This window comes from Triticum urartu, chromosome 3A (genome assembly GCF_056163025.1).
Source record: "Triticum urartu cultivar PI428250 chromosome 3A, HENAU_Tu73, whole genome shotgun sequence".
Classification (NCBI taxonomy): domain Eukaryota; kingdom Viridiplantae; phylum Streptophyta; class Magnoliopsida; order Poales; family Poaceae; genus Triticum; species Triticum urartu.
Genome location: NC_141875.1, coordinates 656,767,040 through 656,791,028, shown reverse-complemented (window position 1 = coordinate 656,791,028; position 23,989 = coordinate 656,767,040). Strand labels below are relative to the sequence as shown.

Sequence of the window (23,989 nt, the reverse complement as noted above, 5' to 3'; positions counted from 1 at the left end):
TGACAAGAGCCTAATCTTTGGGATGCCCATGGCACCCCCAAGATAATCCAAGGACACCAAAAAGTCAAAGCTTGGGGATGCCCCCGGAAGGCATCCCCTCTTTCGTCCACTTCCATCGGTAATTTACTTGGAGCTATATTTTTATTCACCAACATGATATGTGTTTTGCTTGGAGCGTCTTGTGTTATTTGTGTCTTTGTTTGTTAATATGCCACAATCATCCTTGCTGTACACACCTTTTGAGAGAGCTATACATGAATTAAAATTTGATAGAATACTCTATGTGCTTCACTTATATCTTTTGAGCTAGATAATTTTGCTCTATGTGCTTCACTTATATCTTTTGAGCTAGATAATTTTGCTCTATGTGCTTCACTTATATCTTTTGAGCTAGATAATTTTGCTCTATGTGCTTCACTTATATCTTTTGAGCTAGATAATTTTGCTCTATGTGCTTCACTTAGATCTTTTAGAGCACGGTGGTGGATTCGTTTTAAAGAAACTATTGATCTCTCATGCTTCACTTAAATTAATTTGAGAGTCTCTTAATAGCATGGTAATTTGCCTAATAATAATATGCTTGGTATTCAAGATTTGTGAAACTTTCTTTTGAGTGTGTTGAATACTAAGAAAGGATTGAAGCATGATAATTGTTTGGAGATATGGAGGTGATAATATTAAAGTCATGCTAGTTCAGTAGTTGTGAATTTAAAGAATACTTGTGTTGAAGTTTGTGATTCCCGTGGCATGCACGTATGGTGAACCGTTATGTGATGAAGTCGGAGCATGATTTATTTATTGATTGTATTCCTTATGAGTGGCGGTCGGGGATGAGCGATGGTCTTTTCCTACCAATCTATCCCCCTAGGAGCATGCGTGTAATACTTTGCTTTGATAACTTCTAATTTTTTGCAATAAGTATATGAGTTCTTTATGACTAATGTTGAGTCCATGGATTATACGCACTCTCACCCTTCCACCTTTGCTAGCCTCTCTCATACCGCGCAACTTTCGCCAGTATCATACACCTACCATATACCTTCCTCAAAACAGCCACCATACCTACCTATTATGGCATTTCCATAGCCATTCCGAGATATATTGCCATGCAACTTTCCACCATCTAGTTCATCATGACACATCCATCATTGTCATATTGCTTAGCATGATCATGTACTTGACATAGTATTTGTGGCAAAGCCACCGTTCATAATTCTTTCATACTTGTCACTCATGATTCATTGCATATCCCGGTACACCGCCGGAGGCATTCATATAGAGTCATACTTTGTTTTAGTATCGAGTTGTAATCATTGAGTTGTAAATAAATAGAAGTGTGATGATCATCATTCAATAGAGCATTGTCCCCCCAAAAAATAAAAAATAAAAAAGGGGCAATGCTACTATCTTTTTTCCACACTTGTGCTTCAAAGTAGCACCATGATATAGCAAGTCTCATATATTGTGCTTCAAAGTAGCACCATGTTCTTCATATAGAGAGTCTCATATGTTGTCACTTTCATATACTAGTGGGAATTTTACATTATAGAACTTGGCTTGTATATTCCAATGATGGGCTTCCTCAAATTACCCTAGGTCTTTGTGAGCAAGCAAGTTGGATGCACACCTACTAGTTTCTTTTGTTGAGCTTTCATACATTTATAGCTCTAGTGCATCCGTTGCATGGCAATCCCTACTCACTCACATTGATATCTATTGATGGGCATCTCCATAGCCCGTTGATACGCCTAGTCGATGTGAGACTATCTTCTCCTTTTTGTCTTCTACACAACCACCATTCTATTCCACCTATAGTGCTATATCCATGGCTCGTGCTCATGTATTGCGTGAAGATTGAAAAAGTTTTGAAAAAGTTAGAGTATGAAACAGTTGCTTGGCTTGTCATCGGGGTTGTGCATGATTTAAATACTTTGTGTGGGGAAGATGGAGCTTAGCCAGACTATATGATTTTGTAGGGATAACTTTCTTTAGCCATGTTATTTTGAGAAGACATAATTGCTTTGTTAGTATGCTTGAAGTATTATTATTTTCTATGTCAATATAAACTTTTGTCTTGAATCTTTCTAATCTGAATATTCATACCACAATTAAGAAGATTTGCATTGAAATTATGCCAAGTAACACTCCGCATCAAAAATTCTCTTTTTATCATTTACCTACTCGAGGACAAGCAGGAATTAAGCTTGGGGATGCCTGATACATCTCCAACGTATCTATAATTTTTGATTGCTCCATGCTATATTATCTACTGTTTTGGACTATATTGGGCTTTATTTTCCACTTTTATATTATTTTTGGGACTAACCTATTAACCGGAGGCCCAGCCCAGAATTGCTGTTTTTTTTGCCTATTTCAGTGTTTCAGATAAACAGAATATCAAACGGAGTCCAAAAGGAATAAAATCTTTGGAAACGTGATTTTCTCACCGAACGTGATCCAAGAGACTTGGACCCTACTGCAAGGGATCAAAGAGGTGGTCACGAGGGTGGGGGGTGCGCCCCCCCTAGGGCGCGCCCCTGCCTCGTGGGCCCCTTGGTGCTCCACCGACGTACTCCTTCCTCCTATATATACACACGTACCCCCAAACGATCAGAACAGGAGCCAAAAACCTAATTCCACCGCCGCAACTTTCTGTATCCACGAGATCCCATCTTGGGGCCTGTTCTGGAGCTCCACCAGAAGAGGGCCGTCATCACGGAGGGCTTCTACATCATCATATCCCCTCCGATGAAGTGTGAGTAGTTTACCTCAGACCTTCGGGTCCATAGTTAGTAGTTAGATGGCTTCTTCTCTCTCTTTGAATCTCAATACAAAGTTCTCCCCCTCTCTTGTGGAGATCTATTCGATGTAATCTTCTTTTTGCGGTGTGTTTGTTGAGATTGATGAATTGTGGGTTTATGATCAAGTCTATCTATGAATAATATTTGAATCTTCTCTGAATTCTTTTATGCATGATTGGTTATCTTTGCAAGTCTCTTCGAATTATCCGTTTGGTTTGGCCAACTAGATTGGTAGTTCTTGCCATGGGAGAAGTGCTTAGCTTTGGGTTCGATCTTGTGGTGCCCTTACCCAGTGATAGAAGGGGAAGCAAGGCACGTATTGTATCGTTGCCATCGAGGATAACAAGATGGGGTTTATTTCATATTGCATGAATTTATCTCTCTACATCATGTCATCTTGCTTAAGGCGTTACTCTGTTTTTAACTTAATACTCTAGATGCATGCTGGATAGCGGTCGATGAGTGGAGTAATAGTAGTAGATGCAGAATCGTTTCGGTCTACTTGTCATGGACGTGATGCCTATATACATGATCATGCCTAGATATTCTCATAATTATGCACAATTCTATCAATTGCTCAACAGTAATTTGTTCACCCACCGTAGAATACTTATGCTCTTGAGAGAAGCCACTAGTGAAACCTATGGCCCCCGGGTCTATTCTCATCATATCAATCTCCATCACTTTTATATTGTTTTGCTTTTTTTACTTTGCCTTTACTTTTTACTTTGCATCTTTATATCAAAAATACCAAAAATATTCTATCTATCAGATCTCACTCTCGTAAGTGACCATGAAAGGGCTTGAAAACCCCTAATCGCGTTGGTTGTGAGTAGCTATCGCTTTGTGCAGGTATGAGGGACTTGAGCGTGGGCTCCTACTGGATTGATACCTTGGTTCTCAAAAACTGAGGGAAATACTTACGCTACTCTGCTGCATCATCCCTTCCTCTTCGGGGAAAACCAATGCAAGCTCAAGACGTAGCAGGGACGTCTCCTCCTTCTTGATCCAGCAAGGGGAGAGGATAAGTTGAGGGAGAACTCCGATGTCGCACGATGACGTGGTGGTGATGGAGCTCGTGGTTCTCCGGCAGGGCTTCGCCAAGCGCTACGGAGGAGGAGGAGGGTAGGAGAGGGGAAGGGGTTGCGCCAGGGGAAGGGTCTAGCTCTTCTAGCAGCCCTCCCATCCCCACTATTTATAGGAGAAGGGGAGAGGGGGCCGGCCCCTTCAGATCCCATCTAGGGGAGGGGCGGCGGCCAGGGAGGGAACCCTAGATGGGTTTTGGGCGCCCCCACCCCTAGGAGACTTGCCCCCCAAGCCATGAGTGGATGCTGCCCTAGGGGAGGCGCCCCCACCTCTCTTGGTTACATGAGATGGGGTGGGAGGGGCGCACAACCCCTTAGTGGGCTGGTGTGCCCCTTCCCCTTGGCCCATAAGGCCCCCCAACACTTGCCGGGGCCTCCGAAACCACTTTCGGACACGCTGGTCGTCACCCGGTACCCCTGGAACAATTCTGGACTCCAATACCCTTCGTCCAATATATCGATCTTCACCTCCGGACCATTCCGAAACTCCTCGTCACGTCCGGGATCTCATCCGGGACTCTGAACAACCTTCGGTAACCACATACTATTTCCCATAACAACTCTACCGTCACCGAACCTTAAGAGTGTAGACCCTATGGGTTCGGGAACCATGCAGACATGACCGAGACATCTCTCCAGCCAATAACCAATAGCGGGATCTGGATACCCATATTGGCTCCCACATGTTCCACGATGATCTCATCGGATGAACCACGATGTCGGGGATTCAATCAATCCCGTATACAATTCCCTTTGTCTATCGGTATGTTACTTGCCCGAGATTCGATCGTCGGTATCCCCATACCTCGTTCAATCTGGTTACCGGCAAGTCTCTTTACTTGTTCCATAATGCATGATCCCATGGCTAACTCCGTAGTCACATTGAGCTCATTATGATGATGCATTACCAAGTGGGCCCAGAGATACCTCTCCGTCATACGGAGTGACAAATCCCAGTCTCGATTCGTGCCAACCCAACACACACTTTCAGAGATACCTGTAGTGCACCTTTATAGCCACCCAATTACGCTGTGACGTTTGGTACACCCAAAGCATTCCTAAGGTATCCCGGGAGTTGCACAATCTCATGGTCTAAGGAAATGATACTTGACATTAGAAAAGCTTTAGCAAACGAACTACACGATCTTGTGCTACGCTTAAGATTGGGTCTTGTCCATCACATCATTCTCCTAATGATGTGATCCCGTTATCAATGACATCCAATGTCCATGGTCAGGAAACCATGACCATCTATTGATCAACGAGCTAGTCAACTAGAGGCTTACTAGGGACATGTCGTGGTCTATGTATTCACACATGTATTACGGTTTCCGGTTAATACAATTATAGCATGAACAATTGACAATTATCATGAACAAGGAAATACAATAATAACCTTTTTATTATTGCCTCTAGGGCATATTTCCAACACTTTTTGTGTTTCAATTATTATCTTTCGTGTGAGCATTGTTGAAATCTCAAGCCTATCTTAATGGCAATAAAGAAGGAGCTTATTGGGAGACAACCCAATAGTTAACTTTTTCTGTTTTCTTGTGTGCACACAATTGTGCTACTATCATGGTTGTGTTTTTGTGTTTTAATTACTGTTTGTGCCAAGTAAAGCCATGGTGAAGCGTTGAATGTACTTGTGGAGGGTCTCTCCCGACTGCTGCTTGACGCGTCATAGGTCGTTGATGGTGAGGGCGCGGTCGCGAGTGCCCTGAAAGTTGGCGATGAAACGCTCGTGAAGCTCATCCCAAGAGGAAATCGACCCCTCCGGGAGGTGCAGGAGCCAAGAGCGCACGCCGTCCTTGAGATCCATGGGGAACCAATTTGCCATGACCTTGTCGTCGCTGTCCGCCGCCATGATGCTCAGCGAGTAGAGCTGGAGGAACTCTACAGGGCCGGGGTGTCATCGTAGCGCAGGTGAAGGTGTCCTGGACTAGTGGGTACTCACCATGTCATCTCCCGACCAGCTGGGTCGGGCCGAGGACCCCCATGGCGGTTCATTCATGGGCCACTTCGGGCAGCCCTTGCCGCATACAAGGAGGTTTCCACAAGACTTGGCGCACAAGACGAGGACTCTCCTAAACCCTAGGCCTCTGGTACATAATATAAACCAAGGCCAGGCTAGTCAATAGATGATCTCATATTCATTAGATCAATCTCGTGGTAGATGCATGTACTCTGTACTATCACCTCATCCGTTATCAGTATGGACGTTGTCGGATAAATCCTCAGGTGCTATTCTTGCTAATAATTACATACTGGTAGATGCATGTACTCTGTACTATCACCTCATCCGTTATCAGTATGGACATTGTCGGATAAATCCTAGGTGCTATTCTTGCTAATAATTACATACAGTACAAATTATTTGCGCCATTATGTTTTCTGTTAGGTTTGTACTGTTGTATGCATATAGATTGCAGTACAGCCTATGTTCGCGTCCACTGCTTGGCGATACATCGGATCTGGATACATCGGATCCGGACTCAATCTGACCAATGGGCGATCCAGCCGAAGAGTTAGTGCTAAAGCAGTACCCTAACAGGGACTTGGCTCCATGGCAGCACACAAATAGGGAGATTTAACCTTTTTCCCTTTTTAATTCAGCTCTTTGTCAGCCCCGGCAGTTCCTGGTAACCTTTTTGAAAAGTGCATAGACCTAGAGTATTTCTAACCTAATTAAATACTTGTTTTGCAAGCACTGTCCTTGTGATCTAATTTACAAACACTACTTCACATATTGATGAATGCTAGCAGTCCAGCTAGCACTACTTCGGGCAATGATCAAAGTTCGACCGATGTTTCTTTATTTGCTTCGGTCCTCCACAATCATCGTCGTCCAGGTTTTATTTTTCTTAGCTATTTGTTTATCACATAAATAATTATACAGAGAATATTTTCTGTTCTTTTGTGCTGCATTATTTTTGCAGAGAAATTTTTTCGACCCTCGTACATAGCGTTGATCTGGCCAGTCTCTCGCTGTCACCTCGGCATGTCGACCAATGTCGATATTGACCTCGCGCCAGATAATCAACCCTGATTACGTCACGCTGCCACCTCGGCAATCCAACATTGTCATCCAGCCTGCGCTGATCACACCAGACCAATATCAGCGCAGTCACAGGGAGATATGATTTTTATTTTCCCTATTATTTAATTAAGTTTGCAGGCCATCTACACTTTCACTAATGGTCTCACTTTCATGTGCTTCCCTGATGCAGTTAGCACTACCGGTTGCTTCATGTCCATCGAGATTGGATCGATGCAACAAGCATGTTATGTGGTACCTTCCATATGAAGTTGTATGAGTACTTTGGGGCGACTCTTTCACAACAATTGCTACATGCGGATCAGGCCGACAGCCACCACGCCGTCTGACACCTCCGTACAATGAGTTCGGATCATACCAGGCCGATGTTGTCGTCCCGCGCATGGCGGCTTGCATCGACATCTTAGGGTTGCCGCTTCGTCGAACTAATCTTGGCGCCCAGGCCAAACTTACCTGATTAATTATGCAAAAAATTTCTTTCTCAATTATTATTGTTTCTTGCTTGCACTATTTTATGTGTGCAGGTAATGGATTTCAACTATGTCACGTGGTCACTTCGGTGTGCCGATGTCATCATCCCGCCTCCGATGACCAAATTACTACGGGCTTCACCTCGCCATAGCGACCATGCTGTGTCACTACTTCAGAGTGCCGAGCTGGGTTGGGACTAGCTTGGGGGCTAGAACCTTGTCCCGCATCAAGCTCGGACCGTGTCATCAATGCCGAAAACATTAACCAGCTAAGTCGCTTTGATGCTCAAAGGCTTAAATTTTTAACTTGTGTTCGGTTCGATCATGCTCACATACATTGTTTGTTAAAAGAAACTCCCTTTACCCATGTTAATTGGGGGCTCTTAAAATTTATATGAGCCGTTTTATAGTAAATATGTTTTCTTCTTGGTCGTTGCAAAGTCTTTTTCTACCACTTCTTTTTCGACTCGAGTGTATGGTCAATAGCCGGATAGCCTCGCTTCTCTCTAAACCGCTCGAGTTTAGTTCGCTAAACTGACCTCAGAGAAGCGCTCCGCCTTCGGGATAAGGAGGTTGAAGCCGATGCTGACCTACTTGCAGTTTAGAGATCGGATGTGTCATGTTAAAGCACCACAGAAGCACAAAAAACTTTAAGACCAATTTTTGGATTGGCACCAAAAACTTGATTTAGTTCGGGCGTAAGGTTTTTACTGAAGTTTTTTGGTTTTCCAAGCCTATGGCACTTTTAACCTATTTGTGTGTTTCCAGCATAAGTCTCACAATGCAACGCCAGACACCTTTAGAGATTTGGGAATATCAACACTAGGCTGCAACTAGAGCCGAACCCATCAAAAGCCAAGGTAATTCATGGAGTCCTTGGCAAAAAAATTCTTGGATATTGCTATATATGCATCGGTTTCAAATTGTGTCTTCGGTCCATAGTTGGGTTGTCTGGCTCCTGTGCTTGCCTCCTATGTTCTGCTTTGTTCTGCTAGGTGTGCAAAGGAAGAACCACTGTGATTGTGCTTCAAGCTCAAATGGTTAAGCGCCTCAGTGGAGAAAGCCAAATACAGAATGTCACAATGAGCGTAAACCGGTCAGCAATCCGATGACTATGTCAAACTATAGATCGTCTGAAGTGTTAATGGCTTGACCTCATTTGACATCGAACAATAACCGGGGGCTAGTAACAGGCCTCCCAACTTTAAGCTCCTATGACTAAGTGAAAGTTATAAAGCCTAGATATCTGATTGCCTTGTTTTTGCTAACACAACCGCCTCCGGGCACCGAGATGTCGGGTAAGGGTTGTCTTGTTAGTACGAAAACACCCTGCGTAGTATCTACAAAGGGGTAGAAGCCGACGATGGGCCACTTCCAGATTATAAATGGTCGCAACGGAGTCAAATATATATATATATATATATATATATATATATAAGACAACACTATGCTAATCCTAGGATTAGAATAGTTACTTGGATCACAGCCAACCCTATAAGGGCCCGATGAGATCCTCCTGAGATCGCGACAAACCCACCGGACCGATTGAAAAAAAACCACCACAGCCCACCTGCTGCCCCAATCCCCACCTCCTCCCTCGATTCCCTCCCCCGAACGCCAGATCTCACCGCCGCCGCGCGCCTCTGGATCGCCGCCTCCTCCCCTGATCCAGCAGCGTCGAGCTCTTGCCCTCCTGCCATAAGCGCCGCCTGCTCCCTGGCTGCGCCGCCGCCCCTAACCCCGAGGTGCCTCCTGCCACCAGCCACCTCGGCCGCGCCACCGACCCCTGATGCGCCTCTCGCTGCCGATGCTGGCACACCTCCCGTCGCCGCGCCCTAACCCGCAACACACAAATGGTGGCGGCGACCACCACCTCCGGTGGCTGCACTTCGGCGGCTGCCGGCGGCCTTTCATCAGCACTGGATCCACCCCGCCCGACCCCTCCCCCATGCTTGGATCCGGCATCGGCGCCGCCCGTGCCTAGAAACGGCACCGGCTCCACCCCCTCGCCTGGATCCAGCACCGGCGCCACCGCACACCTGGATTCGGTAGCCGCACCATCCCCCATGACTGGATTTGGCCACCGCGCCGTTCTCGAGCCCGTTCAACAACTGTCCATTGCGACACACTGTACCACCACACTCTGTGGCGCTCCACTCGAACCACGTGCTCCTCTTCAACGTCAGTTATTGCCCCTCCCTCTCTACGTTGAACTCGTTCCACATGAGTATTTAAACTTCTTTGAATTTGCATGAAAATTGCCTGCAAAAATTGTCTCTGTAAATTTCGCTTATGAATACAATTGCATTCTAAAGATAAGTTTTTTCCCTATAGGTGAGGAGAGAAACTCAGTCGTTCTCTCTGCTTCTCTTCACGTTCTTGGCTCACCTGGATTGCTGCTCTTTTGCTCTGTGTGACATGCTCGTATTCCGGCTGGTGACCGGCCCACTTCTAATACCTAGCATGCTGTTGTTCCTTCTATAAACTAGTGCTCCCGCATGCTGTTGTTCTGTATTGGTAAATGCTAATGGTGCGGCGATGTTGCTGCTCTCTTTAGTAACTAATGTAGCTTCTTTCTCTAAGTGTAGGCTGCTGCTATTCTCTATCCATGTGCTACTCTCTCTCTCTGCTTCTCTCTATGTGTGCATGTCTGTTACAATTGCAGTAGCACCTAATTATTGTGGATCTTGTGGTCAAATGATCTTTGTCAAGTGTGATGATTCTTCGTACGTTTGTGCAAAAGTAAAATTACACTATTTATGGTTCTTCTTGGAATTTGATGTTCTCAAGGTTCTCGTTCTAATTCCAGTGAGACAAAATTCTCTAGCAGTACTATTGCAAAGATTGAAAAAGTTCAACGACAAAAGAAAAAAGATTGTTTTGTAGAAAAATAGATCAATCAATATATATATACATATATGCTGCAAAAATATGTTTAGTATCTATTCTATGTTCATGTATTATTGTTTGTTTATCAAAAAAGAAATGGAAAAGCAGGGAGATCATAAACGAAAGAACATACGGTAAACGAAAGTATGGAATTAATAGAGGAACATGGTTAGTTCACAAAAAGAAGATAGAATTACCAAACTTCAAAGATTATGGTCATTGAAGTTCGAAATGAGGAAAAATAAACATACTAAAAATAATAGAACAAGTCAACAAGATTATATAAAAAAGGGATTTTCCCTTTTCTAAAATAATTCTAGAAGTTCAGACATGCTAACAAGAGAAGTAGAGACAACATGTTAGAAGAAGAAAATGGTTAAACAAACACAACAAAAACATGGAATTAAGAAAAAAACACATCATAGGTGCACGCACAAAAAAGTATATATAATTTTGGTTGAAGCTCATTTGCTTTCGGATAAACATGCAACGTCTAGAAAAAAAACTAGAGGTTCAAATTTAAAAAATGAAGAAGTTCAATATTTATTACAATATCAAGAAGGTCAAATTGAAAAAATTGGGCAGTTCAAAAAGTTAATAAAAAAAGTTTTTTCTTCATTTAAAATTAAGACGTAGAAGTTCAACTTTAAAATAATTGAGCAGTTCGATATTTATTACATAACTAGGACTTTTCCCATTACTAATTAATAAAACCAAGAAGTCCAAAATTAGAAAAATATGAAGTTTTTTAATGTTAATAAAAACTCAGAATTTGCCCAATGCTAAAGATTAAAACCAAGAAGTTCAATTTTAAAAAAAAGGAGTAGTTCAATGTATATAAAAAACTCAGGTTTTCACATTACTAGCGAAAAAAACCAAGAAGTTCAATTGGAAAAGGCAGAGCAGTTTGATATTTATTTGAAAAAATCAGATTTTTCTAATTACGAAATAATAAAACCAATATTCTCAATTTCAAATAACAAAGAAGTTTGATGTTTCAAAAAAACTCCAATTTTCACATTTCTAAAAATACACAATGAAGTTCAAATAAAAAGGTGGAGCGGTTCAATATCTATAAAAAAACTCAGATATTTTCGCGTAACCGAGACAAGTTCAGATTGATAACTACCAAAAGTTCATGTACTACATGGTGTGCATTTGTATGAAAAAAGAATGAAAAAGCAAAGGCTAAGAGTTTTGTTGCCAGAAGTTCAAGTGCTCAGCCCGAGAAAAGTTCAAAAATTCTTGTGAGAGAGGTTGAACAAAAATATGTGACAGAAGTTCAGGGAGAAAACAGCGGGACGTTCAACTACTACACGGAATGCATTTCAGATAAGAATATAAGAATAGAAAACCAAAAGCTTAAAATGTTTGTTGCAAAAAGTTCACGTGGTCCTCCGTGCACGGTGCATAATTAATATTGCGGGACATCCGACCTCCAATTACATGTTTGACAATAGCAAAAAATGACACCCGACCTTCAATTGCGTGTAATTCAATGTATGCACAAAAATGTGACAGAAGTTCATAATGGAAACGATGAGAAGTTCAAGTACCACAAGGAATGCATTTCGGGTCAGAATAAAAAGTATAGAAAAATAAAAGCTTAAACGGTTTGTTGCTAGAAGTTCAAGTGCTTTGTCAGGGGAACTTCAAAAATTCTTGCGAGAGAAGTTCACCTTGTATTTCCATGTTCGATTTTTTCCGTATAAAAATCGAATACAATTCTTTACTCAAAATATAAAAAGGTGAAGTTCATATTGAAATAACAGAGAAGTTTGGAGTTTATTAAAACCTAGGATTTACCTGTTCAAAAAATAAATAAAAAACACAATGCCATTTTTTGCACTTTTAAAAACAACTCATAAACGAAAAAATGGTTGCTAGAAGTTCAAGTGCTCGGTGAGGAAAAGTTCAAAAAATTCTTGTGAGAGAGGTTCACCGTGTATTTAGATGTCCAAAATAGATAAAAATATGTTGTTTTTGTGTTTTAAAATAATTCTCTCAAACCAGAGAGAAGTTCAAAGTGATAATAACCAGAAGTTCACGTACTACATGGTGTGTATTTCATATAAGAAAAAAAAGTGAAATAGAGTGAAGTTCAAACAGACATGCCCCAGAAGTTCAACTACTTCACGCAGTGTAAAAAATAGCACGTCAAAAACAAAGTGAGGTTCAAACAGACATGCCCGAGAAGTTGAACTACTTCACATAGTGCGTTTCCATTCGCAATGAAGGCAGAAATCATGATCTCATCATTTCTCTAATTTACTTCAAAACGACAGGAATATCATTTGTGTAAGTTCAAGTCCTCGGTCGGAGAAAGTTAAAAAAAAATATTGCGAGCGAGGTTTGTACAAAAAGATATCATTTGTGTAACACTGACGAAATGGATGATAAAATTACAAACGAAAAATACGTCACAAAAGTTCAACGTGAAAACAACAGGAAGTTCGACTACTATAGTGAATAAATTTGAGATGAAAAACTTTTACAATCGCCGCGAGTATGAAAAAACGATCATCACGGGAAAGTTGCATGTTTACATCAGCTTTCCACCGGTATATTATTTGCTCAATTCCGGTGAGTGTTCCTGTGAGTCGATGGAGAGCTACGGGAAAAAAGCACGTGAAAAACAGAGTGAAGTTCAAGTAGACATGCCGAGAAGTTCAGGTTCTTCACGCGGTGCATTTTCGAAGAGTCTGTTTCGCGATAAAGGCAGAACGAATAATCTCTCCATTTTAGAAATTACTTGAAAACGTCCTGGAATCAGAGAAAATCATCAACATGAGAAAGTTTCGCATTTTCCTTAGCTTTTCAATGGTATATTATTTGCCCTATTCCGATAAAGTTTGTAGAAATTACAGGGAAAATACGTTTTTATCCATTTTCAAAATTGACTTAAAACAGTAAGTAATTGGGAGAAACAATATATAACAAAAAGTTTCGCCTTTCCTCAAGCTTTCCAACGCCATATCATTTGCTACATTCGAACGTACGGTTAAAAAATTATCTCGAAAATACGAACTCGGTGCAACTTAGACCGTTTTATAAATCACTTTTAAACCGTTCAAAATTAGAAATAACTTTCAACATGAAAAATTAGCGCATTTTCATAATCTTTACAATGCCATATTATTTGCCTCAATTGGATTAGCCGTTTAGAAATGATATCAAAAATACGAACTCGACTGTTCAGTTTGCGAAATTTTACGGTTTTCCAAATTACTCTTTAACCGTAGGGAATTAGAGAAAACTTTCAACATGTGGAAGGAGCGGTTTTGCAGCAGCTTTCCAACGCCATATTATTTGCTTCATTCCGATAAACTGTTTTAAAATGCTATCGAAAATACGATTCATGTTTTTTGTATGAAGAAAAAACGGTTTTCCAAACTGCTCTTAAACCGCTTACATTTTGCCAAAAATTTAACTTGGGTCATGATACTGGTGTCCATAGCTTTCCAATGGTATATCGCAAGCCCCATTTGGGCAATGTTGGCGGAAGTTCAACCTAGCACTGGGAGAAGTTCAGGTCGAACAACTCAGGTAGTAAAACTGCAAAAAAAAACACGCAATTTCATCATGTCCCGAGAGCAAAATCCGCCAACGAGCGAGATTCCTATTTAAAACCAGTATTTAGTTGCTAAAAAATGTTTGTAGATTACACTAACATCATATAGAACACGACTAACCTGAATAATTCGCGGGGGAAGCCATGGTTGCAAAGATAGCCCGAAGGTCGGGTTCGTACAGAGGGAAGTTCAGGCGCGTTACTCAGGCAGTTCAGATTGTGTCCAGATTTTGGCCAAGCTGGGTTGCCTGGCTCCTGTGCTTACCCCTACGTCCCCAATTGTCCGGCTAGGCGGTAAAGGGAGCACCTTTGCGATTGTTACTACCGGGTCATCCGAGTTAGTACCTCATACTGGGTGAAGCCGAAAGCTAGCCATCTTAAAGGATAATAATTGGTCGGCAACGACGGAAGTGAAAATTTCGGTTCATTAGACCATAGAGTTCGGGAACTTTCCCCAAACCAAATCCTCACTATTTTCCTCCCACATTCACCAGAGGTGAGGTTTCATGATCATGGTTAGCATGACAACCCAAAGAAAGGAACCGATAGCGGGACTACTTTCTCTGGAAGATGTTTCTTACATTAATAGTAATATAACATACCTCTCCGTGTACCTTTGTTTATAAAACCACATGACCGAATTGCCTTGTTTCCCGTAAATCTTTGCCCTCATAAAGGCTTTATAAACTAGGACAAACACTCCCCGACTACTGGCCGAGAAGGTTGAAGCCGATGGTCGGTCAACAAAGTTTTGTACAATGCGGATCCAAGCATTAATGATGTAGAGTACTTGGATACATATAATCATTACACATAATTTGTGATTTTACTCCGGATATCGATCCTTCATTCGCCCACTGATAAGTCTCCAACGTATCTATAATTTTTGATTGTTCCATGTTGTTATATGATAACCCACAAGTATAGGGGATCGCAACAGTTTTCGAGGGTAAAGTATTCAACCCAAATTTATTGATTTGACACAAGGGGAGCCAAAGAATACTATCAAGTATTAGCAGCTGTGTTGTCAATTCAACCACACCTGAAAACTTAATATCTGCAGCAAAGTATTTAGTAGCAAAGTAATATGATAGTAGTGGTAACGGTAGCAAAAGGTAACAGTAGTAAAAGTAATGTTTTTGGTATTTTGTAGTGATGATAGCAATAGCAACGGAAAAGTAAATAAGCAGAGAACAATATATGAAAGGCTCGTAGGCAATGGATTAGTGATGGAGAATTATGCCGGATGCGGTTCATCATGTAACAGTCATAACCTAGGGTGACACAGAACTAGCTCCAGTTCGTCAATGTAATGTAGGCATGTATTTCGAATATAGTCATACGTGCTTATGGAAAAGAACTTGCATGACATCTTTTGTCCTACCCTCCCGTGGCAGCGGGGTCCTTACGGAAACTAAGGGATATTAAGGCCTCCTTTTAATAGAGAACCGGAACAAAACATTAACACATGGTGAATACATGAACTCCTCAAACTACGGTCATCACCGGTAAGTATCCCGATTATTGTCACTTCGGGTTAACGGATCATAACACATAATAGGTGTCTATAGACTTGCAAGATAGGATCAAGAACACTCATATATTGATGAAAACATAATAGGTTCCGATCTGAAATCATGGCACTCGGGCCCTAGTGACAAGCATTAAGCATAGCAAAGTCATAGCAACTCAGAACATAGTGGATACTAGGGATCAAACCCTAACAAAACTAACTCGATTACATGATAGATCCCATCCAACCCATCACCGTCCAGCAAGCCTACGATGGAATTACTCATGCACGGCGGTGAGCATCATGAAATTGGTGATGGAGGAAGGTTGATGATGACGATGGCGACGGATTCCCCTCTCCGGAGCCCCGAACGGACTCCAGATCAGCCCTCCCGAGAGGTTTTAGGGCTTGGCGGCGGCTCCGTATCGTAAAACATGATGATTTCTTCTCTCTGATTTTCTCTCTCCCCGAAACTCAATATATGGAGTTGGAGTTGGAGTCGGAGAGGCAACAGGGGGCCCATGAGGTAGGGGGGCGCGCCCTAGGGGGGCAGGCGCGCCCCCCACCCTCGTGGAGAGGTGGTGGGCCCCCTGGCCTTCATCTTTTGCAGGTATTTTTCATATTTTCTGAAAAGTTGCTCCGTGAAGTTTCAGGTCATTCCGAGAACCTTTGTTTCTGCACATAAATAACACCATGGTAATTCTGCTGAAAACAACGTCAGTCCGGGTTAGTTCCATTCAAATCATGCAAGTTAGAGTCCAAAACAAGGGCAAAAGTGTTTGGAAAAGTAGATACGTTGGAGACGTATCAACTCCCCCAAGCTTAAACCTTTTCTTGTCCTCAAGCAATTCAGTTGACAAAATTAAAGTGATAAAGAAAAACTTTTACAAACTCTGTTTGCTCTTGTTGTTGTAAATATGTAAAGCCAGCATTCAAGTTTTCAGCAAAGATTATAACTAACCACATTTGCAATAACGCATAGGTCTCAAGTTTACTCATATCAATAGCATAATCAACTAGCGAGCAATAATAATAAATCTAGGATGACACCACTTTCTCAAAACAATGATAATATGATATGACAAGATGGTATCTCGCTAGCCCTTTCTAAGACCGCAAAACATAAATGCAGAGCACCTTTAAAGACCAAGGACTGACTAGACATTGTAATTCATGGTAAAAGAGATCCAGTCAAGTCATACTCAATTTAAACTAACAATAATGAATGCAAATGACAGCGGTGCTCTCCAACTGGTGCTTTTTAATAAGAGGATGATGGCTCAGCATAAAAGTAAATAGATAGGCCCTTCGCAGAGGGAAGCAGGGATTTGTAGAGGTGCCAGAGCTCGGTTTTGAAATAGAGGTGAATAATATTTTGAGCGGTATACTTTCATTGTCAACATAACAACCAAGAGATGGCGATATCTTCCATGCTACACACATTATAGGCGGTTCCCAAACAGAATGGTAAAGTTTATACCCCCCTTCCACCAACAAGCATCAATCCATGGCTTGCTCGAAACAACAAGTGCCTCCAACTAACAAGAGTCCCAGGGGGAGTTTTGTTTGCAATTATTTTCATTTAGTTTGCATAAAGCATGGGACTGGGCATCCCGGTGACCAGCCCTTTATCTCGTGAGTGAGGAGCGGAGTCCACTCCTCTTGAGAATAACCCGCCTAACATGGAAGATACAGACAGCCCTAGTTGATACATGAGCTATTCGAGCATACAAAACAGGATATTTATTTGAAGGTTTAGAGTTTGGCACATACAAATTTACTTGGAACGGCAGGTAGATACCGTATATAGGTAGGTATAGTGGACTCATATGGAATAACTTTGGGGTTTATGAGTTTGGATGCACAAGCAGTATTCCTGCTTAGTATAGGTGAAGGCTAGCAAAAGACTGGGAAGCGACCAGCTAGAGAGCGACAACAGTTATGAACATGCATTAAAATTAATCAACACCGAATGCAAGCATGAGTAGGATATAATCCACCATGAACATGAATATCGTGAAGGCTATGTTGATTTTGTTTCAACTACATGCGTGAATATGCGTGAAGTCAAGTCACTTAGATCATTCAGAGGAGGATACCACCCTATCATAGCAGATCATAACTATCTCAATAGCATGTTGGCACGCAAGGTAAACCATTATAATTCATAGCTAATCAAGCATGGCATAAGAAACTATGATCTCTAGTTGTCATTGCAAACATGTTTATTCATAATAGGCTGAATCAGGAATGATGAACTAATCATATTTACAAAAACAAAAGAGGTCGAGTTCATACCAGCTTTTCTCATCTCAGCCAGTCCATCATATATCATCATAATTGCCTTTCACTTGCACGACTGAATAGTGTGAAGAATAATAATAGTGCACGTGCATTGGACTAAGCTGGAATCTGCAAGCATTCAATAAACAGGAGAAGACAGGGCAATATGGGCTCTTTTGTCAGATAAACAGTAATGCATATAAGAGCCACTTTAACAATTTAATTATGGTCTTCTCCCATCGACCCCCCAAAGAAAAGAAAAAAAATAAAACTATTTACATGGGAAAGCTCCCAACAAGCAAAAGAAGAACAGGAAATATTTTTGGGTTTTCTTTTTAATTACTACTACAAGCATGGAAATTAAACTGATTAAAAGCTACAACTAATTTTTTGGTTTTTCTTAAGGTTTATTAAACACACAAGAAGAAAGCATAAAAAGGAAATTAAACTAGCATGGATGATACAATGAAAAATTATGAGCACCGACATCTAGCAATGAGTGTGTCAACATAAATGTAATGTCGGTGGGAAATACGTACTCCCCCAAGCTTAGGCTTTTGGCCTAAGCTGGTCTATGGCCACGACTGGCCTAGCGGATATCCATAATAATAGTTGGGGTCATACTGAGAAGAAGAAGAGAAAGACTCCGATTTCCACTGGCTGACAATCATCTCCGGATCCCACTGGTAATTAGAATGTCGTGAAGGATCAACTTGTGGTTCCGGCTCTGGCTCCTCGGCTGGTGCAGGGTTCCGGTAGGCGTGAATAGCCTTCAACGGAACAAGGTACGTGCCTGAAGATAAATCAAACAAAGAAGGAGTAGGTAGGGTAATAGTCTCAGGATGATGTTTATTAAAGAACAATTGATATTTATGTAGGGTTTCGTAGTAATTTCAAAAAAATTCCTACGCACACGCAAGATCATGTGATGCATAGCAACGAGAGGGGAGAGTATTGTCTACGTACCCACGCAGACCGACTGCGGAAGCGTTGACACAACGTAGAGGAAGTAGTCGTACGTCTTCACGATCCAACCGATCAAGCACCGAAACTACGGCACCTCCGAGTTCGAGCACACGTTCAGCTCGATGACGATCCCCGGACTCCGATCCAGCAAAGTGTCGGGGAAGAGTTCCGTCAGCACGACGGCGTGGTGACGATCTTGATGTACTACAGCAGTAGGGCTTCGCCTAAACTCCGCTACAGTATTATCGAGGACTATGGTGGCTGGGGGCACCGCACACGGCTAAGGAATAGATCACGTGGATCAACTTGTGTGTTTCTGGGGTGCCCCTGCCTCCGTATATAAAGGACTAGAGGGGGGAGGCTGGCCGGCCAAGTGTGGCGCGCCAGGAGAGTCCTACTCCCTTTGGGAGTAGGATCCCCCCCCCCCAATCCTAGTTGGAATAGGACTCCTTGAGGGGGGGGGAAGAGAGAGAGGGGGCCGGCCACCTCTCCTAGTCCTAATAGGACTAGGGGAAGGGGGAGGCGCACAGCCACCTTGGGCTGCCCCTTTCTCCTTTCCACTAAAGCCCACTAAGGCCCATATAGCTCCCGCGGGGTTCCGGTAACCTCCCGGTACTCCGGTAAAATCCCGATTTCACCCGGAACACTTCCGATGTCCAAATATAGGCTTCCAATATATCAATCTTTATGTCTCAACCATTTCGAGACTCCTCGTCATGTCCGTGATCACATCCGGGACTCCGAACAACCTTCGGTACATCAAAATGCATAAACTCATAATATAACTGTCATCGTAACCTTAAGCGCGCGGACCCTACGGGTTCGAGAACAATGTAGACATGACCGAGACACGTCTCCGGTCAATAACCAATAGCGGGACCTGGATGCCCATATTGGCTCCTACATATTCTACGAAGATCTTTATCGGTCAGACCGCATAACAACATACGTTGTTCCCTTTGTCATCGGTATGCTACTTGCCCGAGATTCGATCGTCGGTATCCAATACCTAGTTCAATCTCGTTACCGGCAAGTCTCTTTACTCGTTCTGTAATACATCATCCCGCAACTAACTCATTAGTTGCAATGCTTGGAAGGCTTATGTGATGTGCATTACCGAGAGGGCCCAGAGATACCTCTCCGACAATCGGAGTGACAAAACCTAATCTCGAAATACGCCAACCCAACATGTACCTTTGGAGACACCTGTAGTACTCCTTTATAATCACCCAGTTACGTTGTGACGTTTGGTAGTACCCAAAGTGTTCCTCCGCTAAACGGGAGTTGCATAATCTCATAGTTATAGGAACATGTATAAGTCATGAAGAAAGCAATAGCAACATACTAAACGATCGGGTGCTAAGCTAATGGAATGGGTCATGTCAATCAGATCATTCTCTTAATGATGTGATCCCGTTAATCAAATAACAACTCATTGTTCATGGTTAGGAAACATAACCATCTTTGATTAACGAGCTAGTCAAGTAGAGGCATACTAGTGACACTTTGTTTGTCTATGTATTCACACATGTATTATGTTTCCGATTAATACAATTCTAGCATGAATAATAAACCTTTATCATGATTATAAGGAAATAAATAATAACTTTATTATTGCCTCTAGGGCATATTTCCTTCAATTTAAGCCCTCCTTCCCTATTCTTAACAATAAAATCATGTGCCACCATACTCTTATAATCTAAATAAACACAATGCAGCACCTTTTCTTCCTTCTCAAAATGCCTAATAGGTATGTTAAAATGTGCAACTAGGTGTGAAGCATAGATGCCTCCAAAGATGGGGCCCTTGGTACGGTTCAGACTTAACCGTTTAGTAATAATGTCGCCCATACTAAAAGTGTTATACTGTATAAACCGTGGAGCAGAATAATAATATCAGGGATACTAAGGTTTCCACAGTTTCCGCAACCAATTAAGCAACGACTAGCAAATAATGCAAAATAACGTAAAACAGGAAAATGTATGCTAGTGATTCGTGCATCGGAAACCTTCCTTGTTTCCCCTATAGTGATAGTATCAATAAACCCCTCCACATCGTCACGATGTGGTTCTTCTGTCTTGCCCTCAAAAGGGACTAAAAAAATCCGACAAAAATCATAAAGTGACATCTCCTTATGCTCATCATATAAATGAAACTCCACCATAGGTGGCGAGTTCCTAGAATGGAAATGAAAGTTTTGCACAAAGGTATTTGTGAGTAAGAGATACTGATCACATTGGTCGTGGAGGAAAGCGGTGAGGCCTGCATTCTTAGCCATTTCATGAAAATCTTCATTAATACCGGCTGCTCTCAAGAAATCATCGGAAGGCCATTCACACGCCCGAACCTCCACGGTGCGCGACAAATTATACTTAGGCTTCGGTGCCTTTTCCTTCGAGCTTTGGCTCGATGAGCCCCTCAATAGTCTCCTCATCATTTTCTGAAAAATTCTGAAATTTTTAGTAACTTCAAAATAAAAGTAAACCAAACTCAATGATATTGATAGCAACTACTCCTACAAGTGCCTAGGGCCTATATCATGCATCAAAACTATTTTTGACCATATAAATTTGACATGCAAGCTCAAGAACAGGGTCACCTAAGCAGCAAAAATTTGCAATGAATAAAGCACTAGAACAAAAACTAATTGGACCAATGGAGGAGTCACATACCAAGGAACAATCTCCCCAAGCAGTTTTGTGAGAGGTGCTTTGAGCAAGGAGATCGAAAATGGCAGCAAAACGAGCTTGGACTCGGGTTTGAGCTGGTTATTCATGTTTGGGGGAGGAAGAAGGAGTGTGTGGGTGCAGGAATAAGTGGAGGAGGGCCACCGTGGGCCCACGAGGCAGGGGGCGCGCCCAGGGGCGTAGGGCACGCCCTCCACCCTCGTGGGCAGATGGTTGACCCCCTGCTGTGTTCTCAGTGCCAAATATTCTTAAATATTCTAGAAAAAATCATATTTAAATTTCAGGGTATTTGGAGAACTTTTATTTTCAGAGTATTTTTATATTGCATGGATAATCAAATAACAGACAGAAAAATATTTATTTTAATTTTATTTAATATAAATAACAGAAAGTAAAAGTGGGGTACAAAAGGTTGTACCTTCTAGTTTCATCCATCTCATGATTATCAAAAGGAATCCACTAACAAGGTTGATCAAGTCTTGTTAACGAACTCATTCCGAATAACATGGAACCAGAGAAATTTCGAATAACACTATGTTACCTCAACGGGGATATGCACATCCCCAATAATAAGAATATCATATTTCTTCACTACAACAAAACAGGTCAGTAGGCACGCTTTTTCTAAGACGTTTTTATATTCGTCCCTATACTAGAAAACATATAGTGTGTAGACACGCTTCTTGAGACGATAAATACAACATTACAAATCTTATTTTTGAGGTATATCCCATTTATTAGTTTTTACATGTGTAAATAGGTAGAGACGATTTTTGAGACGTTTTATAGGATAAAAAAGAGTTTAACAAATAAATAATAAAACCATGTAAAGTATGCAGAAATTGGAAATTACCTGGCCCGTTTGTGCAGTAAAGGAGCACACGAACCGAACTCCAGCTCCTTGACTCCTCCTTATCCGCCGCCACGTCTTGAGCTGCCCATCTATGGCGCCGCCGGGCTGGTTCGTCATCCACCCCTGCGCCTCCTAGTCCCCCCTGCCAATCTCCACCACCTCCAGCCTCATACTACTAGTCCTGCCAGTGCGCCGTCGCCCGCCGCCGGTGAACGCCCTCCGCAAGGACTGCCACCGGCCCCTCTGCTGCGGCGCTCCTCGGCTGTCCCCGGCCCTCTGCCTAGTCGCCAGGGACGTGGTGCTCCTCTGCTCCAGCCAGCCCCCCGTGCCGGCTCTGGCAGTCTGCTCCGATCTCTCCCGGTGGTGCTCGCCTGCTTGGCCGGATTCTGCCACCCAGGACTTCCCGTGAACAAATAGCAAGCTGGGACACAGGTAATTTCCTAAGAAAGCTCTGCCTGCCCCCTTTTGTTCTGCTGATCAGTGTATGATGAAAATTAAATTGAATTTGGACTGAAAAACTGTGTACTAGCGTATATGCAAGGGACTGTGTATATGTATAATGTATTGTTGATTTGAAAGGGAACACATTTTAATATCAATTTCATTTGATCTTTGTAGAAATAGAAGGGGAAGATATATTTCATTGGTGCCCTCAACGGAAGTGTGTACACCTGGTGTTTCAGTTGGTCTGAATCAACTCCAGAAATTCGAACAACCATAGATTGGACCACCACCTTTGATTTCAAATAACCCGCCTTCAATCTCAATCGAGAAAGTAACTCTGTTGTATCCCATACTGTTTTTTGAAGTTTTTAGCATCTTTTTATCAATTTTGTTGTATGATTAAGAATTTTGTGATCATTGGCCTTTTTTTACCTTCTGTTGTACCTTGATTTTTGTATATGGTGCTTATCTGAGATGCTCACAAGATCATCAGTAACATGATGATATAATGCAGGGAAGTTAACATAGTTGTTTATTAAAGCACCCTATAATATGGTTTTTATGCTCAGTTTGGATACTTAGATAGTCCAACAATCTTAGTAGTTGCAGAAGGAAATAAGTCCCTACAGCGATTAGAAAGAAAAAGTTTTTCTAGATAATTGAAGGTCTTGCATAGATAATATCAATCATGTGTCCTGTTTTATATTTTGTTTGTTCATGTGGTGTGTGTTTCCTTTCGATGTAGCCAGAGTTGGGATTAGGGGGAGAAAGATGGCAGCATATGTGCAACTGTATTGAACTGAGTGGCGCCTTTGCATACTAGTTAAACCTACCAATGCCACATTTATTTTGAAGTTTTTTAGTGCAATGTTAATGAAATATGTTTGGATCCAATCATTCAATTAAAATATCTATGTATTCCATGCTTTTCTTTCAAAGAGATTTAAATCAGCTTTCATCTCTTAAATAACACATGTAAAATTATATGCTAACATATGTTTTATTGTTTCATTACTTAGGCATATCAAAGGGCGATGGATCGAGGTTGGATGAGTCAACCAAGAGCTAGTGCTTCTTACAAAGATGGTGTCGAGCAATTTCTATCTTTTGCATTCCGTGATGTTCCGGCTGGTGATAGAATTCCTTGTCCTTGTGTAAATTGCCGAAATAAAGCTATGCAGAGTTATGATGGAGTGAAAGACTCACTTGAGATGTGATGGTATTCTTCAAGGTTACACTAAGTGGGTTTGCCATGGAGAGGATTACAGTGAACCATCATTTGCATTTGCTCATGTATTAGATAACAGTGGCAATCTTTCTATTCCTGGCATCCCAAGGAATGTTGTTGGAGAAAGCAGCCATGGAAGGT

At 41.9% G+C, this 23,989-nt stretch overlaps 1 long non-coding RNA gene across 1 annotated transcript; it reads left to right on the top strand.

Moving 5' to 3' along the window:
- The first annotated feature begins 22,195 nt into the window (after window positions 1-22,195).
- Window positions 22,196-23,912, top strand: LOC125549038 (uncharacterized). The gene is made up of 3 exons (XR_007301224.2): window positions 22,196-22,608; window positions 22,795-22,951; window positions 23,640-23,912. It is a non-coding gene; the product is annotated as an uncharacterized LOC125549038 (long non-coding RNA).
- The last annotated feature ends 77 nt before the right edge of the window (window positions 23,913-23,989 follow it).